At 41.8% G+C, this 13,003-nt stretch overlaps 1 protein-coding gene and 1 long non-coding RNA gene across 4 annotated transcripts in view; one reads left to right on the forward strand and one right to left on the reverse strand.

Annotated features, from left to right (window-relative positions):
- Positions 1-10,116, reverse strand: part of LOC147203449 (neurocalcin-delta A) — a 36,612-nt gene extending 26,496 nt beyond the window's left edge. For all 3 annotated transcript variants that reach the window (XM_086113376.1, XM_086113373.1, XM_086113377.1), the window contains exon 1: positions 9,838-10,116. The gene's annotated coding sequence lies outside the window, so the exon portion shown is untranslated. The remainder of the gene's footprint in view (positions 1-9,837) is intronic.
- Positions 1,384-13,003, forward strand: part of LOC147203450 (uncharacterized) — a 54,662-nt gene continuing 43,042 nt past the window's right edge. Inside the window, exon 1 of the long non-coding RNA XR_015101168.1 lies at positions 1,384-1,668. This is a non-coding gene — a long non-coding RNA (uncharacterized LOC147203450). The remainder of the gene's footprint in view (positions 1,669-13,003) is intronic.

Below are 13,003 nucleotides of genomic sequence, written 5' to 3' on the forward strand. Positions count from 1 at the left end.
GAAAGCGACACGAGGAAGCGTCACTTCCTCGTCTACCCGAGGAAGCGTCATTTCCTCGTGTAAGGAAGGCGAGAGGAGTCAAGTGGTGCATTCAAGTGCGCTCAGTTTGTTCGAGAACCGAAATTTGCTCGTCATCCGAGGCATAAAAAACTCAAAATCTTTGGTCGAAAACCGAATTGGTCGAGAACAGAGACGTTTGAAAAATCGAGGTTTGACAATATTTGATTGTTAAAAACATTTGAACCCCCCCTTCCACCTGGTAACTGACATAACCGAGTGGTCACTGTGCGATTCCTGATGAGTAGAGACTTTTAATCCTCCGCACCCCCATGAACTTTTGTTCTTTAAAAAAAAATAGTGGATCAGATTATTACACTTTAGGTATGTTTATGATTAGCACACTACATCACAGATGTTCAATTGGGACTCAAATTGGCTTTATATGAAACCTTAGTCATTAAAACTTTGAGCGCTTTTTATTGTTACACTTTTATGGAAATTAAGAAGGAAACAATACTACTTAAAACATTGCCTGTATGGTTATTAAAATTTTAGAATGGCCAGATCAACCCTGGATTAATTCTCGCTCCCATTACTTCCAATAGGGAATGATTCATTTTCTGAATGTTAGGATATCAACCAGCATCGTGAAATGGAATCTGGTTGGCCTCAGAGGTTCAACATAACAAGGAATATTTTGTGGAGGCCAGCTTACTTTTGTGAAAATAAAAGACACATTATTTAAGCCTGACTAACCATTCAGTGTTTGAGAAGAATCCGATTCAAACTTAATTCCTGCAGTATTTGCCTGCTCTCTCATCTGTTAAATTCCTTTCTTTCTCACTTGGATTTTCTTTCCATCTCTTTCTTTCTGTGGTCATAAATCACTGGTTAAATAAACTGCCTTCAAGTTAGTTTCCACTAGTGTTACATGAGCCCTCTTAAGTACAAAACAGGATGTTGAAGATACAATACTTTCAGAAGCTCAGCTGAACATATATTTTACTTCCTAGAACTTTGAAAGTTCAACTACAATAAATGTAGCATCCACACCATTATTTGCAGTAAATATTGCAGCTCTGCATTATGCATTCACTTCTTGTTACCGTATTTTCACAACTATAAGGCGCCATTAAAAATCTTAAATTTTCTCCAAAATGGACAGGACGCCTTATAATGCAGAGCGTCTAGTGCAGGGGTCCCCAACCGCCGGTCCGCAGGGCATTTGGTACCGGGCCGCACAGAAAGAACTTGCCTTAATTCCGTTTTATTTATTTCGGAATACGAAAGATGTTTTATTTTGAAAATTACCGGATTCTCCGTTACATCCGTCTGTGTCACGCTTTACTCACGTCAAACCACGCTTCTCCGTCACGTGCCCGAACACGCTAAAAACAAAACGTTGGAGGTCGCAAAATGAGTTAAAAAACTGTTGGAGATCACAAATGACGGCGGTCTTAAAAGTACGTTTGAGACAACTGGATTAAAGTTATGGCTGAATACTCTGAGATCGCCACAATTGTGTGAGGTGGGGGGTTTCTGCAGCAACGGCGACTATAACAAAATTACGAAGTAGACTGGACATAAACCACACACTTGAGGTGTCATTGTCTCCTATTACCCCGAGATGGGACCGTCTACTTGCAGAAAATCAAGCTGGGGGCTGTGGTGAGTCGTCATTTTCATGCACTTTGAATTTGCGTTGTATCGTATTTTGAAGGCATTAAACATTACCATAGCGATCAGTGTTGCGGCCAGATTAGACGCTCCTTGTGTTTATTATTATATTTCAAAAACACCACAGTTTTCATGCAGCTCATACCATACTATTTTGTTGTATTAATCCGCCACATTCTAAATGCCGGTCCCTGAAAATATTGTCTGACATAAACCGGTCCGTGGGGCAAAAAAGGTTGGGGACCCCTGGTGTAGTGTATGCGCCGAGTTCCAAAGCCTGACTGGTTTTGGTTTGGTTTGTTTATTGAACATAAAACATATACAGTAATAATTTGACAGAAAATAAAGTAAATAAAATAGTAAAAAGGAAAGAGAAATCAGTCATCATTCAACACAGTTATTATGTTCAAGGGAGTAGGAAGAAGTAAAAAAACGTATCTAGTCCTACCCCATGTTATGTGTTTATATCTAATATATCATTTTATATCAATCAGAAAAGAAAGAAAGTAAGAAGAAAGAAGTCTCCATTAAGGCTCATACTTTACCCTTAACCGTGATATTTTTACAACTTTTGGTTTGTATCGGGATTATATACATGCACACCCTGGCACTCTTGTATCAATTTTCTCTTGTATTCATAATGGATATTTCAACACCTTTCTCTATTTATCAAGTTAGTTCTGATTTATCATTATATTTAATGTTTAGAATTTATCATTTTAACTCTGATTGATGTAGGTTGTTTGTACTATTTTTTAGAATTTGTTTTTGAACTCAGCAAGCGATTTACTCATTTTCAGGTCCATTTAGAAATTATTCCACAGATTAACACCTTTGACAGATACACTTCTTTGCTTTATGTTTGTTCTTGTTTTGAGTTTTTTGAATAAGTTGGTACCTCTTAAATCAGAGCTGCTCTCTCGAATTTCGAAAAACTTCTGAATGTTTTGGCAGAGCAGGTTATTGTGTGCTTTGTACATTAATTGGGCGATTTTAAAGTCAACCAGGTCATACAATTTCATCGTATTTAATTTGATAAATAGTGGATTTGTGGGTTCCGTATATTTTGATTTATTAATAATTCGAATTGCTTTTTTTTGTAGTTTTAGAATAGGGTGTGTGTTTGTTTTGCAGGCACTTCCCCATATTTCCACACAGTAGGTCATATATGGTAGGAATAATGAAGAATATAATGTGTACAAAGATCTCTTATTTAGCACTTCCTTGGTTTTGTAGAGGATCCCTATGGTTTTGGCTATTTTTCTTTTTATGTTATCGATATGTGGCTTCCAACATAGTTTTGAGTCTATTACTAATCCGAGAAACTTGGTTTCATATGCTCTTTCAATCTCAATTGAGTTTACCATAATTTTAGCTTGGTGTTTGATTGGTCTTGTGCCAAAAACAATTAACTTCGATTTTTTCAGGTTAAGTGACAATTTATTTCTGTCGAACCAGTTTTTTAATTTGTTTAATTCGTTTTCTACGGTTGTCAGGAGCGGTTTCAGATTTATTCCAGAACAGTAGAAAGTTGTATCATCAGCAAATAGAACACATTTAAATTGTTTTGAGACCTTGCAGATATCATTTATATACAAGATGAATAGTTTTGGACCAAGCACTGACCCCTGAGGAACACTCCATGAGTGATTTTCAGTTGATTTGTTTTTTTTATTGTTGAGCTGCACGTACTGATATCTGTTTTCTGAATAACTTTTAATCTAGTTTTTTCAATAATATACCATTGTGTCAAAAGCTTTTTTTAGATCTAGGAAAACCCCAACAGTAAATTCTTTGTTATCTATATTAGTGGCGATTGCTTCCACAAACTCCATAACTGCCATTGAGGTGGTCCGTTTTTCCCTGAAGCCATATTGATTCTCACTTAACAGCGCATGACTGAGAGCACTTCTGGCCGACACGCTGTTTATACAGAGAAAAGGCGGACGTGAGTGACGACAGGCCTGCGGAAGTCCGCCAATGAGTGAAGGGTGGGCGTGTAAGAGGACGCTAAAGGCGCGTCCCTCGCAGATACCAGTCGCCAATGAGTGAAGGGTGGGCGTGTAAGAGGATGCTAAAGGCACGCCCCGAGCAGGTACCAGTCGCGTGAGTACATTGTAAAATGGCTAAATAAAGTACAACCGAACTCAGTTTTGCTTCCGTTGCCTTTTTAAAAACACGTTTTTAGCGTGTGTCCGTATGTCTTAGCTGCTACCGTATGCTTTAAGCTAACATACCTGGTATGTTTTAGCGTGCATGCATGCTACCGTATGCTTCAAGCTAACGTGTTTTTAGCGTGCGTGCATGCATGCCGTATGTTTAAGCTGGCGTATGTTTTACCATGCCTGGCTGCGCCCAATAATACAGTGTGTTTTGTGTATGTGTCAAATACAGAAATAGCACCCGTTACTGAGACTGTACCCAACAATACGGCGCGCCGAATGGTCGTGAAAATACGGTAGTTTAGTTCCCACCAATAAATAAATAAATACAGTGGATCACTGCTATTTGTGTGGGATAGGGACCTGGCCACAAATAGCGAAAAATCACCTTAGAATGCACGGCCATGAAGAAAATATTGGAGAGAAAAAAACCCCACTGCACTGTCTCCCATTTCTTGTTGGTGAGGATGGGACATAACAGTCAGTGTCAACATTCGAGAAGGATGCAGCACTGGAAATTGAAAGTTGTGTAGACAGGTTGAATGCATCCCTTTTCTTTTTTTCTTGGGGAACTACAGGCAACAAAAAACATCCATCCATTTTCTAATCCGCTTATCCTCACGTGGGTCTAGGGCAGAGGTGGGCAAACTACGGCCCACGGGCCGTATCCGGCCCGTTGGTCTTTTTAATCCGGCCCGCCGAAGGTCGGTCTACAATTAAGGTTCGATGTGAATGATTGCATTCATTTAAATTGGACTTGTAATGACAGGCATTTCACCGCCAGGTGGCGCATTGACTTGAAGTTGCAGAACACAGGGAGGGGGGGGGGGGGCCGGATCTTTTCGACCACTTAGGACCTCTGTATCGCTCTACTTCTACTGGTCTGATCACAACCCATCTGCAGAAATGCACAGGCTAAAATAGGTCATCAACAACACTGTCGTCATTTTAAAAAAGTATATTAATACAGTACGTTTATGCTTTTGTTCTGTTGATGTTTGATATGGACTGTCAACAAATGCAGTTTTTTTTTTTAATGTACCATAGCTCGTGCTGACCTGGCCCTTCTGTCAAATTTAAAAGTAAATGCGGCCCCCGAGCCAAAAAGTTTTCCCACCCCTGGTCTAGGGCATGCTGGAGCCGACCCCAGCTGTCATTGGGCAGTAGGCTGGGGACACCCTGAACTGGCTTCCAGCCAATCGCAGGCCACACATAACAATTAGCGCTCACCCACACACCTCGGGACAATTTAGAGTGTTCCATTAATCTGCCGTGCATGTTTCTGAAATGTGGGAGGAAACTGGAGTACCCAGAGAAAACCCACGCAGGCACGGGGAGAACATGCAAACTCCTGTGTGGAGTTTGCATGGAATCAAACCCTGCACCTTTGCACTGTGAGGCGGCTGCGCTAAACTTTATTGTACCATGCCGCCTGCAACAAAACACAATTTTTTACTAATATGTTAATTCTCAAACAAGGTACCGGTACATTTCAACAAAGTTGTATAACAAATAAATATTCTTTTTTACTCAAAAGTACGTGTATTCTGTAAAGGTGTTTTTTGAACCTAACAGCAATGTAGCAATTAAACTATGGAATTCTATCAAATATCCAAGGTTAAACATTAATAGGTGGCCCAGTGGACCAGTGGTTAGCTCGTTGACCTCACATTGCAGAGGCGCAGGGTTCGATTCCGGCTCCAGCCTTCCTGTGTGGAGTTTGCATGTACCCTTCGTGTCTGCGTGGGTTTTCTCCGGGCACTCCGGTTTCCTCCCACATTCAAAAAACATGCATGGCAGGCTGACTGAACACTCAAAATTGTCCCGAGGTGTGAGTGTGAGCGTGGATGGTTGTTCGTCTCTGTGTGCCCAGCGATTGACTGGCAGCCGGTTCAGTGGGTACTGCGCCAACTGCCCGAAGACGGCTGGGATAGGCTCCAGCATGCCCCCCGACCCTTATGAGGATAAGCAGATCAGAAAATAGATGGGTGGGGATGAGGAGGTTTAACGATTGAAACGACATGTGAAAAGAAGGTCTGCAAGCAAACTGACTTTCGGTTGGGGGGTTCCAAGCCCGTCAGGATATGAAATTCACCACTAAGTGACATCAATTTAAAAAAACACCTCAGCCCAGGTTTCTGGGTCAGGTACATTGTGGTCGTCTTGGTGATGGGAGACATCATCAGTGCATTTTGAGATGCAGCGCAGGATGGATGAAGCATATTCCTCCAGGTCTATTATGCTTCCAGAGTAGCTGCTTCTCTGAACATTTGTGCACTAAAAGAAGTCTTGAAGCACAGATGCAGCATCACTGGGCCACACCTAGAAGCTCTAAACTGTGGGCTTGGACCATTTCCCCATTGGTTTATTGGCTGGGGCCATCAGTATGGTGATGTGGTAGCTTGGGCCAACTAATGTGAGGGCACAGGAGGGATCTGTCTGCACCACGTGAGTTTGTATACACACAGCTCCAGGATGTTATTAGCCCATGTTGGTCTGGCACCATGCTGTTGAGAGTGTCCCGTCAGTTTTGTGTGGTGAAAATCACCTGCGACCACATATAATACCACTGGGTGCTTGGATTGCAAGGAACGATTGGAGTCGTTCGGTCATGCCTGGCTTGTGCTCGCATTAGCATGAGCTCTGGGACCAATGCAAACTGCAATGATGTAAACAGCCGTGAATTCGTGATGTAAGTACTGTGACCAGCTTCTAAGACTCAAATTCTCGATTTCCTCAGGGCAATGGCTCCCTCGCTATAAGTCCACTGTTTGTGCGCCAACCTTTGTTGATATCGATACAGCGCCCCCAAGTGGGCATCACAGTCAGCTCAGAATAACAAATAGTTTTAGTCCATCAAGCTTGAAGACTGCGTCGGGCATGTTGTCGTTTGGGTGTGTTTCCATCAAACAAAGCAAGGAACAAGTCTGCATCTCCCTGGAACCACAAAATTAAATCAGTTTTCTTATCCATTGAGCGAGCGTTAGCTAGGAAGATTGATGGTATCGGTGGCGTGTTAGCCTTCAGCTGAGCTAACCTTCCAGCACGTTTACCCCGCTTTTGTTTGCGTGAGCAATGCAATCAGTTGTCCCCGTCTCCCCGTGCTGTGTATCTTTCCATTCAAAGGAGATGCAGTCAGGTGGAAGTACTTTTCAATGCAGATGAAATAGCTGTCACTGAACTCTCTCTAAATTGGTTTCTACTTAATCCGAGCTATACTTCATGCAAGGGATGAGCATTGAGATGGCTCTGAAATCGCCTTTGATATCATTGTAAAAGGGCTTCATCCTGGGAGCTAGAGTAGCCGCTGCACTTGGGGGCATTAAAAGCATATCTAATGTACAATTATACATGGAAAAAATCAACTTTGAAAAAAGTCATAAATTATTCACACAGTTATGTTATAATAACAACCAATAAAACTTTTTTTTTCTATTCAGTAAAGCAAGTAAATAATTTGGCATCTTGATCAAGAAATTAGAGTGTATTTGTTTTCGGTCATTTTTCAGGGAAAACACTACATTTGAAATTCATGAACAGCATATTTTAGGATTAAAGTAAGTGAGGTCCAGAGAATGGAAGGACGGCTGAATATAATTATGGGTAAAAGATCTTGTACACACTACTGCATTAACAGAGGAAAATAAAAAGTAGGTTTATCTTTTAACATTTCTACACTAAATTAGTTTTTGTGGCCTACCACTCTGCAGCTAAGATAAGATTTTCAAAAGAAAATGGTCATGAACTGGATTTTGCATTTACAAAAGTTAGCACAAATGACATAGCACGCGTGCGCAAACACCCACACCCAGCCACCCACACACACACACACAAATGCACACACACACACACACATGTTGCGGTAGGTCTGCAGGATGTCAGATAAAGCTAAAAGTAAGCTATCTGTCTGCAGTGGTGGTGGATTCAGGAGAACAACTGCTCTTTATATTCTCAACGACAGTACTGTATATTGTTTTTGTTCCACGCCAACTCCTTCACAATATATCTATCTAGGAGTATGTAGTCAGTCCATTGTATTAAAAACATTTTTACATGACTCTGTGATTCTGAAGAACCTACTACCTGCAATTAAGTGATAAAAATACTTCCAGTGCAGTGGCTACTGTGAGACAAACACAGTAAATTACAAGCACCATCTCCTCTACTTAGGGAACTTGAATATAAATATAAACCTTCAACAAGACAAAATGACCTGCTACTTGGTCTGGCCTCACAAAATTGGAGTGGGGATAGAGAGAAAGCGATTAAAAAAAAAAGTCTCACAGCGATGAAGAAAGCAAAGACAAAAGTAAGCAAGAGTGGGGAGTTTTATAGGAAAATTTAACCACTTGTTTCTCCTATTTTCCGTCCTCTCTGAGCTAAATGTGGGCTGGCACGCTTTTGTTTGCTTGAACATTGGCACTTATATAATAGGTCTGTGTGTAAAAGTGATGTCAGCACTAAAATTAACCCATTTGAAAAAACTGTCGTGATTTCAGTTGTTTTTTTAAAGTGATGAATTTTAGTTCAGAACTAGCAAGACTACTTGCGAAACAGAAAATGGATGGATGGATGGAACAGAGCTCCAACCAAGACGTCGACCCTCCTCAGCCGAGTTTGGCTGCTTTCAACGCGTTGTTTTCGGATGAGTGGTGTGGGTGTACCCCCTGGAAGTGGATGTGGGAATTAAGAAGCCAAGCTAACACTTGATTGCAATCTAATAAAAATGACCTACAAACAATTCAGCTTACGAAAAGCATTTCGGAAAGCATTGTGTTTGCCATATCTTGGTGACTAATGGGAGAAAACAGATCCGGCATCAAAGAGCCTGCATGTTAGCTGCTCATTTCCTCAATCTCTTATAAATCAGTCATGGAGAGTCTCATCCTTGTGATATTTTCTGAGGTTGAAGTGAGCATAAGTAGATATATTCACATCAGTTTGGGTGCCGATTGATCACCATTTTTGGAAATCATTAGCAATGTATGTACAATGCTTTTGAATGAACACATTAGGTCCGATTCATTTCCTGACTCCCACCAAGACATGGGAAGAAGGAGGGGGCGTGGCTATAATGCTGACTAGAAAGGGGCGTTTTGTGAGTAGTCAGTTATTTGCTGATTTCTCCAAAACCTAATTGAAAATGCTAGCTAATATAATTTTGCCGATTAAAAAACTGAAGTTGAGCTTTTTAGTGAATAGGAACATCCCGGCCAGATGATCCCTTTAAGGCGTGCAGCTAGACGAGTTGGTTTGTGTGTGAATGTGTTGCAAAGATGGGGGAGGGGGTTCTTCAGTGTGACCCTCATCAAGAGAAATTCGGCGGTATTCTTACCATATTCGTGACATGCGCTTTGAAATCATAATTAAAATTGACATGAAGACTAGGAGACATACACTTCATGCCACTCATTGTTTCGCATTCTCTCCAAGGGGGGCAGGTGGCAGCTGCACAAACCCACCCCCGTCTTCTAAATCTCTCGCATGCAGAAGAAACAGCTACGGCCCACGACTGTCAGCCTGCAACTAACATTAGAATGCTTTGCCTCTCAAAGCCATGTGGCGCAGCGAATCACTCGTGGCTCGAGAGCACAAACACTCAGCCTCCGTAATGATCACACTCGCCTGAGCATACCGCCCCCCCACCCCCCCGCTTTCCCCCTCATAACTTCCCTGCAGTAGCTCTGACAAAAAGGTCAGACAGAAAGCAACTTGTCTTGTAATCAGTATGCAATTTTTTATCATAACTAAATGTTTCCTAATCGCATTATCTGCAGGTTACGAAAAGCAGGTTAAAAACGAGTACGGACAGTCAGTCGGTCAATAAATACAGTATATTGAATGTCCCCCCTCCACCCCCACCCCGAACAAGTATAGGAATCTACTTGCTATGGAACAAAAAGCAGAAACCTTTTCAGTGCTCTCAGCAGTGGTTCTAGACGCAACCACTAGTCACTCGAAAAATGCATCGTAAAAATAAATACCCCATGGCGCTTACCTCACTTTGTAGCGATGTGCAAATTGTTTAGCAGTCCATCATTCAAAACTCTGTACACCAAGTTCGTGGAGGGAGAAGAGGAAGCAACAGGCGAGAATAGTAACGGGAAAAACAAAAAGAGATTTAAGAACAATATGGGCTAAACGAAAAACTGACTGGATAACTGGATGACAGAGACACACAGACGTCCAGATACTCTTCGTTGCAGCAGGCGGGTTTGTTAAAACACACGCGCGCGCACACGCACACGCTAACGCTCTCCCTCGCTCGCCTGTTCGGCTTGACGTCAGCACAGTCACGTGACCTTACTCTGGAGTGGAAGGGAAATGCAATGGGAGGGGAAACGCGAAGAAAAAAAACACACAGAAGCCCGCATTGCCATGGCAACAGGAACACTGCTCTGAAATGATTTCAATAGGTCAACACACACATGCATGCGCACACACACGCACAAACACACGCATGCTCACACACAAACACGCAAAACTGAGTGGCACAAATTACACGACCCGTGAAGAAAACGGGGGCTGGCAGTGGTAAGAGAAAGAAGACGTGAATAAACTGAAAAAGGTATTGGAATTGATTCCTGTGTTCATTTTCCAAAACATAATGGAACAACGAAGAGTGTGATGAACTGCACCCATGAAAACATAACACCAAAATTAAAAAAAATGTTTGCTATTCCATAAAAGTTAAACGTCAAATGCTGTCTACACTCTTTTACACGACACACTTTTAACTCCAGGGTTTAATGCAACGCATAATAAATGAAAGAGCATCAGTAACCCATAACGCAGAGCTGAAAATGTGGAGCACAGTAACTTCCAAAGTGGTAAAATATACAACAATATACGTCCCTCAACTTCTATTTGTAATGCACGAGTCCATCAGCACTTGGAAAACCAATAAAACATCTCCTTAGCCCATCCTCCACTCAACCAACAGCTTTATTATCCGAATAGCATCTGCTGGTCTACCGAATATGGCGAAGGGGGGCCCTGGCCGGGGTGGGGTAGTGTGGTGTGTGGTAGGGTGGGGCGAGGTCAGCCATGTGAACACTACCCCCCGTCGAGAGAGAGTAAGCTGTATGAAAGACTCATGCTAAGAGACCTGAGATGGAATGAATGCAGAGCAGAGAATCGACAGTGTGCAGTGAAGTGAGGAAATGAACCCGCATCTTGGGTGTGACTGCCAAGTGTCCTGCTCGATGCTGATATAGAGAAATGATTAAAGCCATCAGGATACAGAGCACCGCGACCCTAGTGAGGATCAAGCGGTTCGGAAAATGGATGGATGGATGGATACAGAGCACAGAGAGCACAAAGTGCTTGATGATGTTAAAAGTGAGTGAAGACTGTGGCTGAACAAATTCTGGGACTTAAGGTGGCTGACTGATTGCATGTGAGGATGTTTTACTCTCTCTAAGACACTGAGAGTTTGAAGGGATGACAGGAATAAACAGCGGACATTAAGCTTTGAGCATGTAACATTTTGGCATCCTAAAATCTGAATAGGCGATTTTCTGACATTCCCAAGATATGTACAAATAACAGTTAATGATAAGAATGGTTAGAATGCATAAACTTACAAAATTACAACTGTTCCATTTATTTGAGTGTGTATTTGAAGTCAGGAGATTTGTGTGTGACGTCCAGAGGGATGTCCCAGGCGAGGAAAAACTAGGTCCAAAGTGTTCACTCATCATAGGGTCTTTTTGAGCCATGCTTTGTCCGTCATCTAGGACCTGTTTGCCTGGGGTGACCCTGCTGCGGGTAAAAAGCCCCAGAAAATTTAGCTCCTTAATCACTGGATTATATATACACTGGAGATTGAATGTCTGTCTTCTTAAAAGACAAATACGGTATATATCATTGTCATTGAATGAGTTCTGACCGAAAACCTGTGGGATGATGTCAGAAATAACATTTATGAGACGAAATCAAGAAATGCAGAGGATTATTAAATTTTGTCAAATCCTCTTGGTTGCCTAAATCCAACAGATTTGAAGCACGTTCTTTGAAATGATTTGGCGTTTCATCGAAATGCTAAATTCCAATGATTTTTCTGTTTGTACAGCCAAGATTTGAGTTTGGAAAGAAAAATACAGACCCTGCTATTATTTTAAATTGTTTTTTTCTATAAAGCACCTTCATTCATCCATCCATTATCGGACCCGCACATCCTCACAAGGGTCGTGGGCGTGCCGGAGCCGATCCCAGCTGTCTCCGGGCAGTAGGCGGGAGACACCCTGAATTGGTTGCCAGCCAATCGTAGGGCACACATAAACGAGCAACCATTTGTGCTCACAATCACACCGAGGGACAATTTAGAGGGTTCAATGAACCTACGGTGCATGTTTTTGGAAGTACATGGAGAAAACCTATGCAGGCGCGGGGACAACATGCAAACTCCACACAGGGAGGCCGGAACCTGGAATCCTACCCTGCTAATCAGTGGATCACAGTATAATGCACTTATCCTTCTTTAATCAATTCATTTGGTACTGTGAACTAAGGTATGGGAATTTTGTCAAATATACAGTATGCACTGACAGTTTGTTTACTGAATAAAGCAAGGATAAGTCTTGTCTATTTTGAAAACAATTGTACTTGGCATTATTGCTGGAAAATGGGTGGCGTGTTTCCAAATTGTACATTTTCTGTCTTCAAGGTTCCAATCTAAGTTAATGTAATGTCTCAATACATGCAATTTACAATGTATTGTACTACCTGCTCTGTGTGTGTGTGCGCACATTTGGAAGGAAAGTGGGCAACAGGCACAAGAGGGAATTCCTCCCCGCTGAAGAATCAGGAAGCAACAGCCTGGGTGGAAGAGAAAACAACTTGTCTCTCCAAAGCAAATCATTTAGAGGTTCCTTTGAAAAAGGAAACAGTCTCATGCGGTGTCTTTGTTAGAAGCACACGCCTAGGGAACGACATTATTGTCTGAATGCAACTGAAATGAGTTGAGCGAAAAAAAAAAACAATCTGGGAAATTCATGAAGTGTGAAGCCTTGACTGTAATTTAACATTCCTTAGGCAGGAAATATAAATAACTAGTGTGGAGTGAGAAAATATCGTGGCGGTGTGGGATGAGGTTATGTAACACTTAACTTTGTCTACTCAAAGTAAAACCTGCAAATAAAACCAGATCTTAAAGATGAAAT

The sequence above is a fragment of the Hippocampus guttulatus genome, chromosome 6 (assembly GCF_054856545.1).
Source record: "Hippocampus guttulatus isolate MCC_2025c chromosome 6, RoL_Hgut_1.0, whole genome shotgun sequence".
Taxonomy (NCBI): Eukaryota; Metazoa; Chordata; class Actinopteri; order Syngnathiformes; family Syngnathidae; genus Hippocampus; species Hippocampus guttulatus.